This window comes from Canis lupus, chromosome 8 (genome assembly GCF_048164855.1).
Source record: "Canis lupus baileyi chromosome 8, mCanLup2.hap1, whole genome shotgun sequence".
NCBI classification, from domain to species: Eukaryota; Metazoa; Chordata; class Mammalia; order Carnivora; family Canidae; genus Canis; species Canis lupus.
The window spans coordinates 23903064-23917636 of NC_132845.1; the positions used below are offsets into that span (position 1 = coordinate 23903064).

At 39.7% G+C, this 14573-nt stretch overlaps 1 long non-coding RNA gene across 1 annotated transcript in view; it reads right to left on the reverse strand.

The window, feature by feature from the left end:
• Positions 1 to 1599: 1599 nt before the first annotated feature.
• LOC140638013 (uncharacterized) overlaps positions 1600 to 14573 on the reverse strand; it is a 481686-nt gene continuing 468712 nt past the window's right edge. Inside the window, exons 15-16 of the long non-coding RNA XR_012035131.1 lie at positions 6076 to 6190; positions 1600 to 4575 (exon numbers count right to left, since the gene is read on the reverse strand). This is a non-coding gene — a long non-coding RNA (uncharacterized lncRNA). The remainder of the gene's footprint in view (positions 4576 to 6075; positions 6191 to 14573) is intronic.

The window sequence follows — 14573 nt, forward strand, 5'->3', positions numbered from 1 at the left end:
ATGATCACTCTTGTTGGTACCATTATGGTGACATTAAAATTTGTTAGAGCGCAATTGCATTAAATGGCACAGTGCCTGGGTGTATGGTGCACACCAAAAAGTACACTCAAGTGCTACAGCCTTACCTGCGGCAGGCAAAGCTTTCTCTCACTCTCATTTACTGTTAATGAAGATTGAATCCTGTTTCCTGAATGCCCTAAATCTACAAAGATTCTTCACATGGTTGGTTCTCCCAGAAGTCATTCCTGGAATTCAAAGATGCCCAAGCTGACTCCAACAGACCTCCCAGCAGGGTTTACTATTCCAGAGAAATTGCTTTGAGGCTAATATGATTTTAATGGCAGGTTTTTGGGTTTTTTTTAGGATTTTATTTATTTATTCATGAAAGACAGAGAGAGAGAGAGAGGCACAAACACAGGCAGAGAGAGAAGCAGGCTCCATGCAGGAAGCCCGGCATGGACTCGATCCCAGGACCCCAGGATCATGCCCTGGGCTGAAGGTGGCACTAAACCACTGAGCCACCCTGGCATCCCTAATGGCAGTTTTTGATTTGTGGTCACAGAGTTTCTCACTGACTATTGATTGTTCCTAGGAATGTGTTTTTGAAGAGGGGGACCCATAAAGATCTGCATAGAGTATTTTGTGGCCCCCTTTTCTTAAATTTTCTTATATCCACAGTGATGTTACTATGGGGCAGCTGAATGACTTTCTCCCTTTCTTAATAAAAATCCTGGACTAATTCTTACCAGACTGTATTCTCACCATCTGTAGTTGGTGTGTCTTGTATTCAGACTTTCGAGCTAATGCTCTTACCTCTCCAGCTTACGTTCAGAGTGACTTACCATTAGCAGTGTTAGTGCTCAAGATTGTTGAAAAAGAGATTCAAGTTACCTATTAAATCAGAGGACGATTTAGGCGAAAATAGGAATTGCACACTTCATTGAAGAGCTGACTTACAAAAGCATCAGTTATGTTTACTCCATTGAACTGCTCTAGGAAATGTCACTAGGGCACCAGAACTGGGCAGTTTTCGGCTCCCATACAGGACAAAATTCCTTTCTTCACCAACATGTCTATACAGTTTCAAGCAAGCAGCCAAATGTCAACTGCTTTCACCATCTCTGTACAATGTTTTAATTAACCCCTTCATTGGGAGAAGGCCGACCCTTTCACACACATTCCCGGATAGTATTTTTCTAATGGTGAGAAAATGGGCCACTCTGTTCCCTGAGCTGTGAGAGGTGCCTGACTCCGCCCAGGTGTGACCCAGGCACCCGATGGCTATCCTCTGTCACATCCTTCACTTTCCTTACGAAGCGTGACCACCTGCGTCCTTACTTCCTGCTAACATGCCTTCTCCTCTTGCTTTCGTGACTTTCTGCACTAATAGGCTCCACATTCTTATGAATTTCTTAAATCACAGCGATGACAAACAGTTGAATAAGAAGCTCATCTTAGCTGGCAATGAAGATCTCTTACGTGTGTGTTCTGTTTACTTACGTTGGTTTCTCTTTTAGATTACATATTGTTGGAACTCCCTGCAACATGTGGCTGAGGGCAGTTTTGAACAAAGAAACAAGAGCTCCATTTTTTCCCTAGTTGATTTTTTAAAAAAGATTATTTATTAATGAGAGACACACACACACACACAGAGAGAGAGAGAGAGAGGCAGAGACACAGGCAGAGGGAGAAGCAGGCTTCATGTAGGGAGCCTGACGTGGGACTTGATCCCTGGTCTCCAGGATCACACCCTGGGCTGAAGGCATCGCTAAACCGCTGAGCCACCCAGGCTGCCCATCCCCAGTTGATTTTAAAATGATTTCTTACTCAACTATGTACAACTCTGCTAGATACAGCGGAAGATATAAAAGAAATATAAGATAGAGCACTGGCATCAGGGAGCGACCAGAGAGGTCAACAGTTTTGAGCACCTGCCGTCTGCCGAGCACTGCGAAAGAGATAAAGAAATAAAACACAGAAATATACAAGGAATATTTATATTAAAATGATAAACGACATGTGATTACATATTCAGTGAATGATACAAATGATCAGAGACGAGGTGATTCTGAGCGAGGAGAGAATATTGTAGGATGGAAGAGGACCCAAGAAGGGACATCTGGAATGATCTTTCCAAAATGCCAGTCTGCCATCAGCCTGTCCCACTCCATTGAAAATCCATCCCAGGAATCAGTAATTTTTTTCCAGCTCTACTTCTGCAGCCTCATCTCTTGGACTCTTTCTCTAGAATTTGATGCTCCAGCCATACTGAAAATTGATCTCAGTTTATCAAAAGTTCTAGTTTGTATACCTCAGAACTTTTACTTAGACTTTCCTTCTGCCTGGGGGATTAAAAAAACAATTTCTTGCCTTACTAATCCTTACAGATTCTTAGAGCATTTCTGAGATATGCCCTGGGTTCCATATCTGGGTCAGGAGCTTCCTTGTCCTCCTGTATTAATTTTTCTGTAATGACTGTAACATCCTTGTTCCCCCCTTAGACTCTGTTCACTGAGAGGTGAGAAGCCCATCAGCTGCTTCACGGTCCATCCCAGGACAGTGACTGAGGTTGGGTAGAGCAGGGCTTTGCAGGTTTGTGGGATTCTCACAACCCAAAAGGAGCAGGTGGGGCTGGAACAAGGCAGGGAATGACTGACATTTTCCTAGCACCTTCCTTGGCCTTGTGACAGGGACCCTGAAGCCATCACCTCTTCGTATCTTCATGTGAACTCTGCGAAATCATTACTTTTATCTGCATTTTAGAGAAGAAGAAACTGAGGGTGAGAAAGTTTAACTTCCTAATTTGAGATGACATAGCTGGTCAGTTGTGAAACTAGAATTTAAATCTGGGTCTCCTTGACCCTCAGGGTTTGTTTGGGGAAATGTTTATTCATATATTGAAATTTTTTTCATCATATCAATAAATTGAAATTTTAAGTTGATGTGATGCTAAGCACTCAGGATGGATATACACACAAATACTAGATGGGAGGTACCATATTTATGCTTGTCTCACAGGGAAGGATACTGAGGCTCAGATAATTTGGCCAGTCCAAAGCCAGCCCACTAGCAGGGGAAGGGTGCGCAGGGCATGAATCCTGGCAACATGACTTGGGGCTCTAGGCTCTGGAGGAGGGTTAATCACCCAGCCTCGCAGGTCAGCTGCCTGGATTTCAGCCCTGACTCTTAGAATTCGTACAGCTCTGGGTAAGATACTTCACCTCTCTGAGCACCTATGTCCTTATCTGTGGTTTGGAGGACTAAATATAAAATCCTTTGGACAGAGTCTGATGTAGAGTAAATAATAAATGTTAGCGTTTATGTCTGTCTTATTAGTTATTATTGTTCAAGGTCTCATTTCATCGAAGATCAAATCTTTGCTGCCTCTTTTATATATCACAATATTTTGGGGAGCAGCTTTATTATTAAATAAATTTTGAGTTAAATTTTATAAAGAATGTTCCAAGGAATCAGAACCTGCAACAACCATTACTCGATTTTGTGATGAATTTCATTTCAAGTGAAATTTCAGAGGCCATGAATTGAGATAGTGGGAGAGAAATATGCTGTTTTCAATTAGGAATGTATTAACAGGTTTACACAAAGCCTTGGAGAAAAATCTAGACAGCAGCTGCAGGGGTAAGGAACGGAGTAAGGGCCCATGTCTTGCTTTCTTCACAATTGAATTTTTGCATACGTGTTGGTAGGACTATTCAGCTGGCTTCATCACCTTGTCTGTAGCAATTTGAGTACCCGCCTCCCCTAATTCTTGATTTGACTTAATGAGATGTGTTTGGGATTTTTCTGCTTGGTCTTGGAGCTCTGTGTACTACGGCATCAATACAAACCAGGTAAGCAGAAAAGTCTCAGTTCAAAATCGGCTTCTATTGAACATAACTATCTGTAAGCGACTATCATAGTTTCAGGTGAATTTTACCTTTGTTTTAATATGAGATATTAAAATCTGTTACCATACTAACTGGTGAAATCTCTTGAATTTCATGTAATTAAAAGATTACAGGACTGAGACCCAGAGATGTTTCATCTTCTTTCTAATACAGAACAGCAGTAGAAATACTCTCACCTTTCTGGGCTTTAGTTTTCTCACATACAAAATGAGTGAAACGGACAGGATTAGAGGTCAGCAAACAGCAGACCACATCTTTCCTGTACATATTGCAAGATGGCCCATTGGTGTAGGCAATATCTCTGGCTCCTTTGGTGATGCAAGAGCAGGGTTGAGTAGTTGCAACACAAAGCCTGAAATTTTTATGGTCTGGTCCTTTACAGAAAAAGTTTGCTGAGCCCTGTGTTGGATTATCTCTAAGAGAATTTCAAACACACCTCCACTGTTTATCAGTGGAGTAACCTTGCACAAGTCACTTAAACTTTCTGGGTCTCCGTTCCTTCATGTGTAAAGAGGAAGGATAGTAAGAGAAATGACTTCATAGTCTTGTAGATTAGCTTAATTGAGATAATCCATGGAAAGAGCATAGTGCAGTCCAAGTACATCATAAAGACATCCCAAAACGTAGCCATCCATCGTCATCATCTTCCTTCTTACTAAAAGTGGTGCTAAAAAAAAAAAAAAAAAAAGTGGTGCTATCATTTTCTACTTTATTAAAAAAATAACAATATATTTCAAGTTACATGTAATCTACACAGTTTTATTTTAATATTTTTGGGGCTTATATCTCATGGTAAATTTAAAGCTATGACCAGGAATCTCTAGAACCGCTGCAGTAATGTCACTCCAACATGCTGGGCCCACCTCCCATTGACAGTTCTGAGGCTTCCTCCAATCTCTGCACAATGACTGGAAAGAGTTTATATAACAGGAAAGCAGCGACCTCTCCACATATTTTACATAGTTAAACAGAGCCACCATTCTATGGGTTTGAGCAGGGAAATGGCATAATCACAAAGCTTCTACCCTGATATTCAATCCATAAAGCCCCATGTGATAGATAAGGAGGATGTTACTTCAATAGCTCAGTTGTCTACGGGCTTAATCTTGACGGCAATAAATCTCGTTGTCCTTTACAGTTGAAATTCATTTTCCCCAAGCACAAGAAGGTGCAGGGACACTCTTCTTCGTTCTATTTTAGCTTCTTTGACCAAACACAACCACAGATCTCTGGGGGTGGAACTGGCTTGTTGAGTCAAGAATCCAGGTACCTGGCAGCTCCAGTATTTTTCTCTGTGTGCCCAAGGTCTGGGGAGGGGCTACAACTGCTCCAGGGCCACCCCAGGAAAAGCTCCTCCACTTTCATAGAGGAAAGCAAAATACTCCCCTGCTTGTCTTCCATCTCAGAGTCAACTGCTGAATGCTAGTCGGTGCTCATCTCTAGAGCTGTGTTACATCTGCCTCCATAGACAGAGCTACTGTTTGCATCAGAATAGATGCTAAAATCCTTTCCAAAAGAGCAAAATGATAATGAGCCCAGATATAAATGAAGTGCAATATCCAACACATGATTTTATGTCAGTGTTACTCAGTTATGAGGCTGTAAAGAAATGAATTCTGTTGTGGTGAATGTCAATACTTTACACTGAAGGTTCAAAAAACCCACAGTTTTTGAAGTGTTTCAAACCATAGGGAATAAAAATGGAAGTTTCCAGTAGCTTGTCTCTGCAACGAAGAAGTGGAAATTGAAATAAAGAGAGCAGGCAATTGGGACTCCTGACGCAACCAGGCTTATGTTCCTGATTCTCAGTGCCTTATTCAATTTTAATCAGACAAAACAAGTTCTTCAAATGTGAGTCAATAGCATTAGCTTCTTAATTGCTTCTAAATTATTTTTCTTTTTTCTCCTAGACACTCTTATTTGATGTCATGTTGAACCATGGTTTTGTTTTTCAGAAATATATTTATGCAGACAGCTCACCACGGTGGTACAAATGTTGCTGCGACTACAAACTGGATGTCTAGATGTACACATACACAAAATGTCCTTATGTAGAATCTGATCTGCTGGATGAACAAGCACTGTGGTATTTGGCCAGATGAAGGGAGACTAGGGATGATTCACATGTGAATGAGGCACACATTCACCTTTTGGTGAATCTCTTTACCTTTTGATTTAATCTCTGATCTGCAATGGATGTTCCCTCTCACGCCTTTTGCTCTCTTCTGTGGCTGTGATCAATTTACATGATGGTGAGTGGTCAGAAGCTGAAACTGGTCACACTATCGTAAAAACAAAACACAACAAATACACAAAGAAAGTATGGATACCATTTAATACCCACTGGGTTTGAGAATAGTTTCCTTCTTATTATTTCTTATGATAATTAAGTATCTGATTGGAAATTTAATTTGGTCATTTAGTCATTCACTCAGCAGAATTCCACTGTGGCCTACATTATCTTGACCACTGTGGATACAGAGAATATGAGAGGTCCATTTCCCTGTCCTCACAGATTTTATAGGTCAGAAGTAAAAGCAGGCATAGAGACAGGTAGAAAAACAAAACAAAACAAAAGACATAGAGAGAGGTCCTTAGTGAAGAAAGTGGAGAAAGAAGATTCAAGACTGAAATAGGCTTTTTCTACAATTATTTTCCAAAAAATAAAGTATAATATAATGGGATCTCAGTGTCCCTCCTTCTCTCCCTTACCTTCACCACTACATACACAAAAATTCTGTTATTTCTTTTCAATACCTGATTCTACCATAAAAGTTTTATTGCTGTGGCTTCAATCATAAGAGCTTTATTGCTTTGGCTTACAGCTTTACCTATACAAATGCTGCATATCTGAGTGTACGTGTATAGGCATCAGAGAAAGAAGGACTCCTTAGGTTGTTATATGACTTTTAATTATGAATGAGATCCAACTCCTTTCTCAAAGGATTAGATTAAAAAATAGGAAAGAGAGCAATGATATCTGCCATGCAGGGAAGAGTTGGTGAAGGAGAATATAGAACTCTTCTGCAGAAATTGGGCAAGGGATTTCTACCCTCCACCTTTCTCTATTCTCAGGATCTTCTCTTGAACAACTGAGGGTTCAGAAGAAGTCTTTCTTCATATCTTTAAAGTTTCATTCCCAGCATAAGACCCATATTCTGAAGTGATTAGCCTATAACATTAACTGCATTAGCCTCTAGAGCTTCTTTCTATTACAGCATTAGAGAGCCCTGAACCTTACTTCATAGACTTCATTTATTTCAGCCCCCTTCTCTTTCAGCTTTAGTGTCAAGGGCAAATGGCAGCTTGAGCATCATTCTTACAGTTGCATGAAACAAAATTTTCCAGTAAGCCATGTTGCTCTTTCATGCTATGAAGCTGGCTGTGCAGTATTGGGTCCAGACTTGTCCAAATGGAACTTCCATCGTGGGCCAAGGTCACAATTTCTTAGACTGGATCCTACTTTCTAAGGTGGGTTTACCAAGTTGCTTCCTACACACATATTCAGAAGACTGTGGCTAGAGCTTCTTGGACATGGTTGCTGACTCATTTTTTCCTAATATTCGTATGGGAAATCCTAGAAGAAGAGCACAAATTGTAATTGCCTCCATTATATCCAAGTTAACTGTATATATTAGACTTTTAGCAATGTACTGTGGTCCAAAGAAAGTACTTCTAACAGGTTTTCAGAAATGTATAATATCGTTTTCTTTTTTTTTTTTTTAAGGTTTATTTATTTATGATAGACATAGAGAGAGAGGCAGAGACACAGGAGGAGGGAGAAGCAGGCTCCATGCTGGGAGCCTGACGTGGGACTCGATCCCGGGACTCCAGGATCGTGCCCTGGGCCAAAGGCAGGCGCTAAACCACTGAGCCAACCAGGGATCCCCTAATATCGTTTTCATGTGTTTACTCAGACTTACAAAGAAATTTGTTTTGCTTTTGGGTTTTTTTTGAGAATTTTCAATCGGGATGTAGGTGACTAGTTGTTTTTCCATCATAGTACTAAGAATTAATCACAAGTGTCTTGGAGAGTGGCCTTATCCCCACTGTATGCACATCACAGTGACAATTTCACCTCTCCATGACCTCTGGAAGTCGTTATTAGAAAGTGGATAGTTTTGCCAGTCATTTTTGTGTGTTATATCTAAGGAGAAATAAAATGGAACAATTTTTTACTTCTGTGGATTGTGACCATTAATACCTGCAGTAAATATTACCTTATGCCCTGAGTCAATCACATTCTGAAGGTGGTACTTGTAGCTGTCCCTTGAACTTCTTCATAACAATGCATAGCCCCAGGGCCTCAGGTCAAGAGGTCAGCAGAGAAAAGAGGATATAATTAATTTTAAAATACCTATGGCTTCTGATATATATATTTTTAATGTCTGAAAAGCCCAGGTGTTAGTAGTTGCAATCTTACTGAATACACCCCAAAATGTACTTGATTGAAATAAGAAACAAGGCAATTCATTTCAAAAACTGAAGTCATACTTAAAATGAAAAATAAGTCCAAAAGGTATAACAAATAAATAATATATGAAAAAGTTGTTAGACTTCTGTATGATTTAAATATCTCAAACCAAAAAAAAAAAAAGTCAATGGCTTTATCCTTTAATGGCATGTAAATCTCAAGATTTCCTCGGAGTAGAAAGTTGCTACCATTAATGGTAAGAACAAAATACCCCATATAAAAAGGGAGGTAATGTAGCTTAATTTTTCCTTAAAAGTATGAGTCAAAAAGCTAGAGCAAAAGTGCCACAAATATTTTAACAACCTGCATATATATAAAATACAAATGGGAACAAATTAAGCTCTCCTTCATAAAGGTGTCTCTGGACAATTACTTGCAAGTCAATTTGTGAAGGACATAGAAATATTGCTTTCTGGTTTAGGTCTTTCTGGAAGCCACAGTTTTGTTAGTAATTTTGAGTAATTGTGAAGACTGCTTCATAATATCTAGTTTAGTGTGGCAACTTCTAAGAGGCCACCATCGTTACACAAGCTGAACTTTGCCTAGAAGGGAGCTAGGAGCTAGTTCCTCTCTTAAGATTAAGCTTTGCCAAAGTGGTATATTCTCCCCACCACATGCATTTTATATTTGCCTCTCTTTCATTTATCTCAAACCATCATTATCAACCTTACTATTAATTCAACTACCAATGTCACAAATATTGGCTGCCCCAATTTATGGTCACAACTTTCTGGTTAGCAGCACCCCCTACCCCACCATTTAGTCTTGATATGCTCCCAGAGGTGACAAGCACTTAAGTAGAATTGCAGGTAAAGGGCATGGGTGAGAGGGAATTGGGTTTAATTCTCAATCTTGCAACTTGCTATTTAAATGACTTCGAAGAGTCTGTGCCACTGTTTGCTCATCCATAAAATGGAGTTAAAAAATCTTCCCAAAGGATTGTGAAAATTAAATAATACAATAAATGCACATAAAGTACTTGACTCTGTGCCTGAAAAGAGTAAGGACTAGATAAAGAGTAGTCAGATTAGATATTTTCGTTGCTCTTGCTGTTATCATAGGCTACCTGAGGTCCAGGACCTTCCTTTTCATATCCTTTCCCCCGTTCTACCTGAGTCTAGCAGCTATGACCTTATCAGAAAGCTTTTAAATCTGTGGACCCTAGGATATCCTCACCCGGCAGCAGAAAAATAGCTCAGAGTTATCTTGAAGCTACTGACTTGGTAAAAATCCACCTTCAGAAGGAAAACTCCAAGGCACAATCAAGTCAAGGAGGTAAATGTCAGGATGCTGAATCTTGGGGCAATAAATCTCGTATCCTTAGTGAGTAGACATTCCAAGGTTGTGGCTGGCTCACCTATATCTGAGTGTTTTACTGGTCTTGGACGCAATTGAAAAACTGCCCCCCCCCCCCACTGTCTCCATCCAATTCTCATATGCCCACACTGAGAACTTGGCACCATGGGCCTTATCCTCAGCCATAGGACCTGAGCACTGGGTATGTCCTGAGGGGAGCCTGGTTCTAGGGTGGGAACCTGAGGATGAGGCTGGGAAAGGCCTCTCCTATAGTTTAGGTGCGAGGTAAGCAAGTCAAAAAAGGTAGCACCCTTTCATTAATTTCTTTGTAAATTGTCTAGTTTCAGTTTCACTTTCTTTTCTCATGAACTCTAATAAGGTCAATATATTGTCTTATTTTTTTTAAGGCTCCACTTTTTGAGAGTGTGTTAAGAGAGAGGGATTATGTCTCACTTCCTAATAGCTAAGCTTTTGAAGCCCCCACAGGATTTAAGGGGAACTATCTGAAAATGGACATCAACAAGGCTGTCCCTTCTCCCCTGGGGTTTCAGAACAAGGGCAAAGAGAAACAGCTGCTGGTAAGCTATGACTTTTCCAGGTCCATCTGTGTAATTCTCTTGATTCAGCCCTAGGAGACCCAGGACAACCCTTCATTCTCTGGTCTCTGCTAACACCTATTACCCCACTGTCTTGGTCGTGTAAGTGGAAGCCTAACACTTATCATGTCATATCCAAAGCCCACACCAAGTATATCTGTTAGAATCTAGGGGAGATTTCCAGAGTTTCCCCAGCAGTGTTTCCTTTCCACAAAATTTAGAGGGGAGGAGCTACTTCTGATTTTCCAGTTAGCAGAGGATTTAAAATCAGGCAAGGCATTTATAAGGGAGGAAGAGGTGGATTTACCACTGTCACATTCCAGTGTGAGAGCTGAGTGTTGCTAGGGGACCCTTCATCTGGATTGGACACCAGCCCATTGGCAATGAATGGGCTTGTGGCATGGAAAGGCAGGATATAGAGCAGTAGAGGCTTGCACTACCAAAGGCTCAAAATTAAAGGCCCTGGGCCACTCTGGGAAATATAGCATTCCCTGTGGGCTGCAAATCTCATGCATAGTCTACAATTTCTTTAAATCACTGGATCAACTGCAGTAGACAAAATTCACAATATTAATTCAAACATTTTTTTAAAAAAGATTTTACTTATTTCTTTGTGAGAGAGAAAGTGTGTGTGTGGAAGTGTGAGAGTGAGAGAGAGATAAGAGAGGGAGCAGGAAAGGGAGAGGGAGAAGCAGACTCCCCACTGAGCAGGGAACCCAACACGGGGCTCAATCCTCAGATCTTGGTATCATGACCTGAGCCAAAAGCAGACGCTTAACCAACCGAACCACCCAGGTGCCCCTATTTCAAAATCTTGAATGTACCACAGGTGTTTACTCTTACTTTCATTAACTTAAATTATCAACATGGTTTAAAATAATAAGATTTTTTTCCTTCTTAATGCTTTTCCTTATCATAGACAATGGTTTGAAATAAAATATCATGGCTGCTATGTGACTAAAATCTACTTTTAAACAGTCATACTGAATTCCTGAAAACTCTAACAAACTGAGTTGCCTTCCAGATTTAGCCTTCACTATTGAATTGTGAACAGCATGACTTTGCCATTGCTAATAATACACACACTCAGACACACACACACAGACACACACACACACACACCGGTGTATACATATATATTTATGAATGATATTATATATTGCTTTAAGATCTTATCTAAGAAATTGGAAATCCTTTGTAACTTGCTCCTTTGCTTTTTTGGCATTCTGACATTTTTACAGATGAACAATTGCTCAATATGTAAAGTTTAAATGGCTCTCTTTATTCAATAAAGTATTGTATTATTGAATGAATTACAAAGAGGCAGTATCCTTTGCACATTAACTTTGAATCTGCTGCTTAGAGCAAAATCCTGGTTTTCTTTCAGATGCTAATAACATACTGTCCAGGCAAAGGAAAGTTATTCTCTAAAAGGATTTGGTAAGACTTGGTTTGCTTTCATTTTTTATTTTGCTTCATAATGATTTCTTAACAATAACAGAGTAACTTTTTTCCTTACTGTCCATTATGGTAATTTTAACTCGGTGCTTTTCTGCCTTGGGTAAGTTAAAATATTATTGATTGTGAAATAATTCAATGAAGAATATAATCCTCTTCTGATGGGTCCTGTTGATGGAGATTTTATTTTTTTTATAAAGAGAATGAAACAAGTTAGTCCTTTCTTTGTGCCCTGATTAACTATGGTGACTGTAGAGGGTTTTGGAAGATGAAGTTTGAAGAAATCTGAATCACTGTTAATAGGTTAGAATAATGAATAATATGAGTGCAAATGAAAGGGAGTCTGATCATCACCCTTTAGGAATCTTCTGGAATTAATTATAGGAATACTCATTCACTCTTCCCTATCAAAGTGCTGTTTGTGGTGAAAAATAGCAGACCAGTGAAGGTAAATCACACATGGTATGTCAGCAAGAGCCAAGTCTTGAAAACTGAAACCACAGTATGTATGTCAAGAGTGGGAATTTAATACAAGGAGATGGCTACACAAGTGTTGAAGGAATAAAAGCACAGGGTGAAACACTGAGAAAATACAAAGACAGCTGTGGACAGCCTCAACTCCTGGGCTTAGGGAACAAAGGGAAAAGGACAGACTTGCCAGAGCTAGCAGCTTTGAAGAACTGGAGCTCTGACTTCTGAGGATGGGATGTGCAGAGCTTGTGGGAGTACCTCTGAGGTAGCAATATAGGACCAGTTCCTAGATTATCAAAAATACCTAGAGGTTGAAAGAACTGCTGCTTTTGGAATAAAGTATATTGCTGAGGGAATACTAATGGGAATAGCAAGAAAGCAGGGAAAAAGAAATCCCTGTACTCCTCTTCCACTCCTCCATTCTCTTTTTATTTGCTCCCTACTCATGGAAAGCTGGGGAAACTATAGGCAAAGGAAAAATGTAGTTCTCAGAGTCCCAAATCCCACATCATGAGAGTCTGCAAAGGAGGATCTGGAGTTGAGTGGCAGTAGCTTAATCACTAGTCCACATGGTTTCATAGAAAGGTAGCTTGTGCCTAGTCTCAGGCTTAGGGTCATAAATAGTGTTGGGGGAGAAGGAAGCATGGCAAAGTGACTGGAACCTACACATCTTTCCCTCATTGTGGCAGTGCTAATAACTCCTGACACAATGTGCCCAATCAAATGTGATTCAGTCTTGAAGCTCCAAATACTTAAGGAACACATGGGTCCTTTCCTCTGTGTGTCCCTTTCATTTTAGTCTCTAATGTCCATCTCAAGCTGTCAGAAAATGCAAGAGGAGATGAGATGTAAATTTAAAAAGTCACCTTAAGTTGGCTTTTCACTTCCCTGAAGCTTTGCGCCATGGCTCCATGTTGATGTATCTTAAGATAAAAGAGTTTCAGAACTAGAAGTGAGCTAAAGTTCTGGACCAGACATTTTTATAGATGGAAATCTGAGTGATAAGCAAGTTACGTAACAAGAATATATTTGTTAGCAAAGTTAATATTGGCTTCTTGGATTCCTAATTCTTAGGCTCTGGCTCATTGTACGCTACCACACCACCAGCTACGACAAGTTATTTCATGCAAGTTTGTACATGTATTCGCTGACCTCAGACAGTATAATGAAATCACACAAAACTGTATTATGATTATTGCCGTGTTGCCAGTCGCTATCATTTCCAAAGAAGATATCAAACCTAGACCCATGTCTCTTTGTCATCTTATTGTGCTATTACTTTTGGCCATGATTTTTATTGAATTCCAGGTCTCTATAGGTAGTAAAATGATATATTGTGCCTCACCAGCTGAGAAAACAATGTTCATTGCTACTAGAGCCGAATATGAAATATAATTTTGCTAAACTAGGGCCAGCTGGCCAAATCAATTCTGCTGTTGTCCTAAATATTACAAAGAATATGGTTGACTCTTTTTACACTTTAAAAAATGTTGTCTGAATTTGTTTATGTATTGCTGTTTTGCTGTGTGTGTGTTTTTTTTTTTAAGATTTTATTTATTTATTCTTGAGAGACAGAGAGAGAGAGAGAGGCAGAGACACAGGCAAAGGGAGAAGCAGGCTCCATGCAGGGAGCCCGATGCGGGACTTGATCCCGAGACTCCAGGATCACACCCTGGGCCGAAGGCAGACACTCAACTGCTGAGCCACCCAGGTGTCCCTGTGTTTTTATAGTGTATATTTAAAATAATTTTTTGTTCTTCCTTCCAATATGTATACTTACAGAAACTATAGCAGAAACTTTCATAAGACCAATACGTATAAAAATTTATTGCATTTAAAAGTATTAGCATTTGATTAGGTTTCTAGCCCTTCAGTTTCCTATAATTTGGTTCAATAAATTCTTATAAATTACTTATTTTAAAGTAGCCTAGAATTATTATTATTACCAAAAGCAATGGTGAAATGTGAGCAAAATTATCTTTGTCTCAGAGTAGATAATAGTTTCACAAGGTTGTTCACATTCAATTTCTATTTGTTATGTAAGAATTTCTACCCATCCCATGACCAGCTAAAACTTTTCCTCCACAACATCAGCATTCTTCATCACCCTGAACATAAAGGGTGTAATAATTAGCTTTGGGAAAGTTTTCACAAAAAAGATGGCCTTTGAATCGTGTTTTGAAACAATGGAGAGAAGCATCTGTAGCAGGGGAATCAGCATGTACAATGCTCAGAAAGAGGATACTGCTCTGAAATTAAGGAACCGCATTGGTGGGGTGGAGATTCAGGCAGAGACGTCTATAACCAATTGGGTAAATACACCTGAAGCACATGAGAATGCAGACTCAAGATGAAGATCTGGCACTTAAG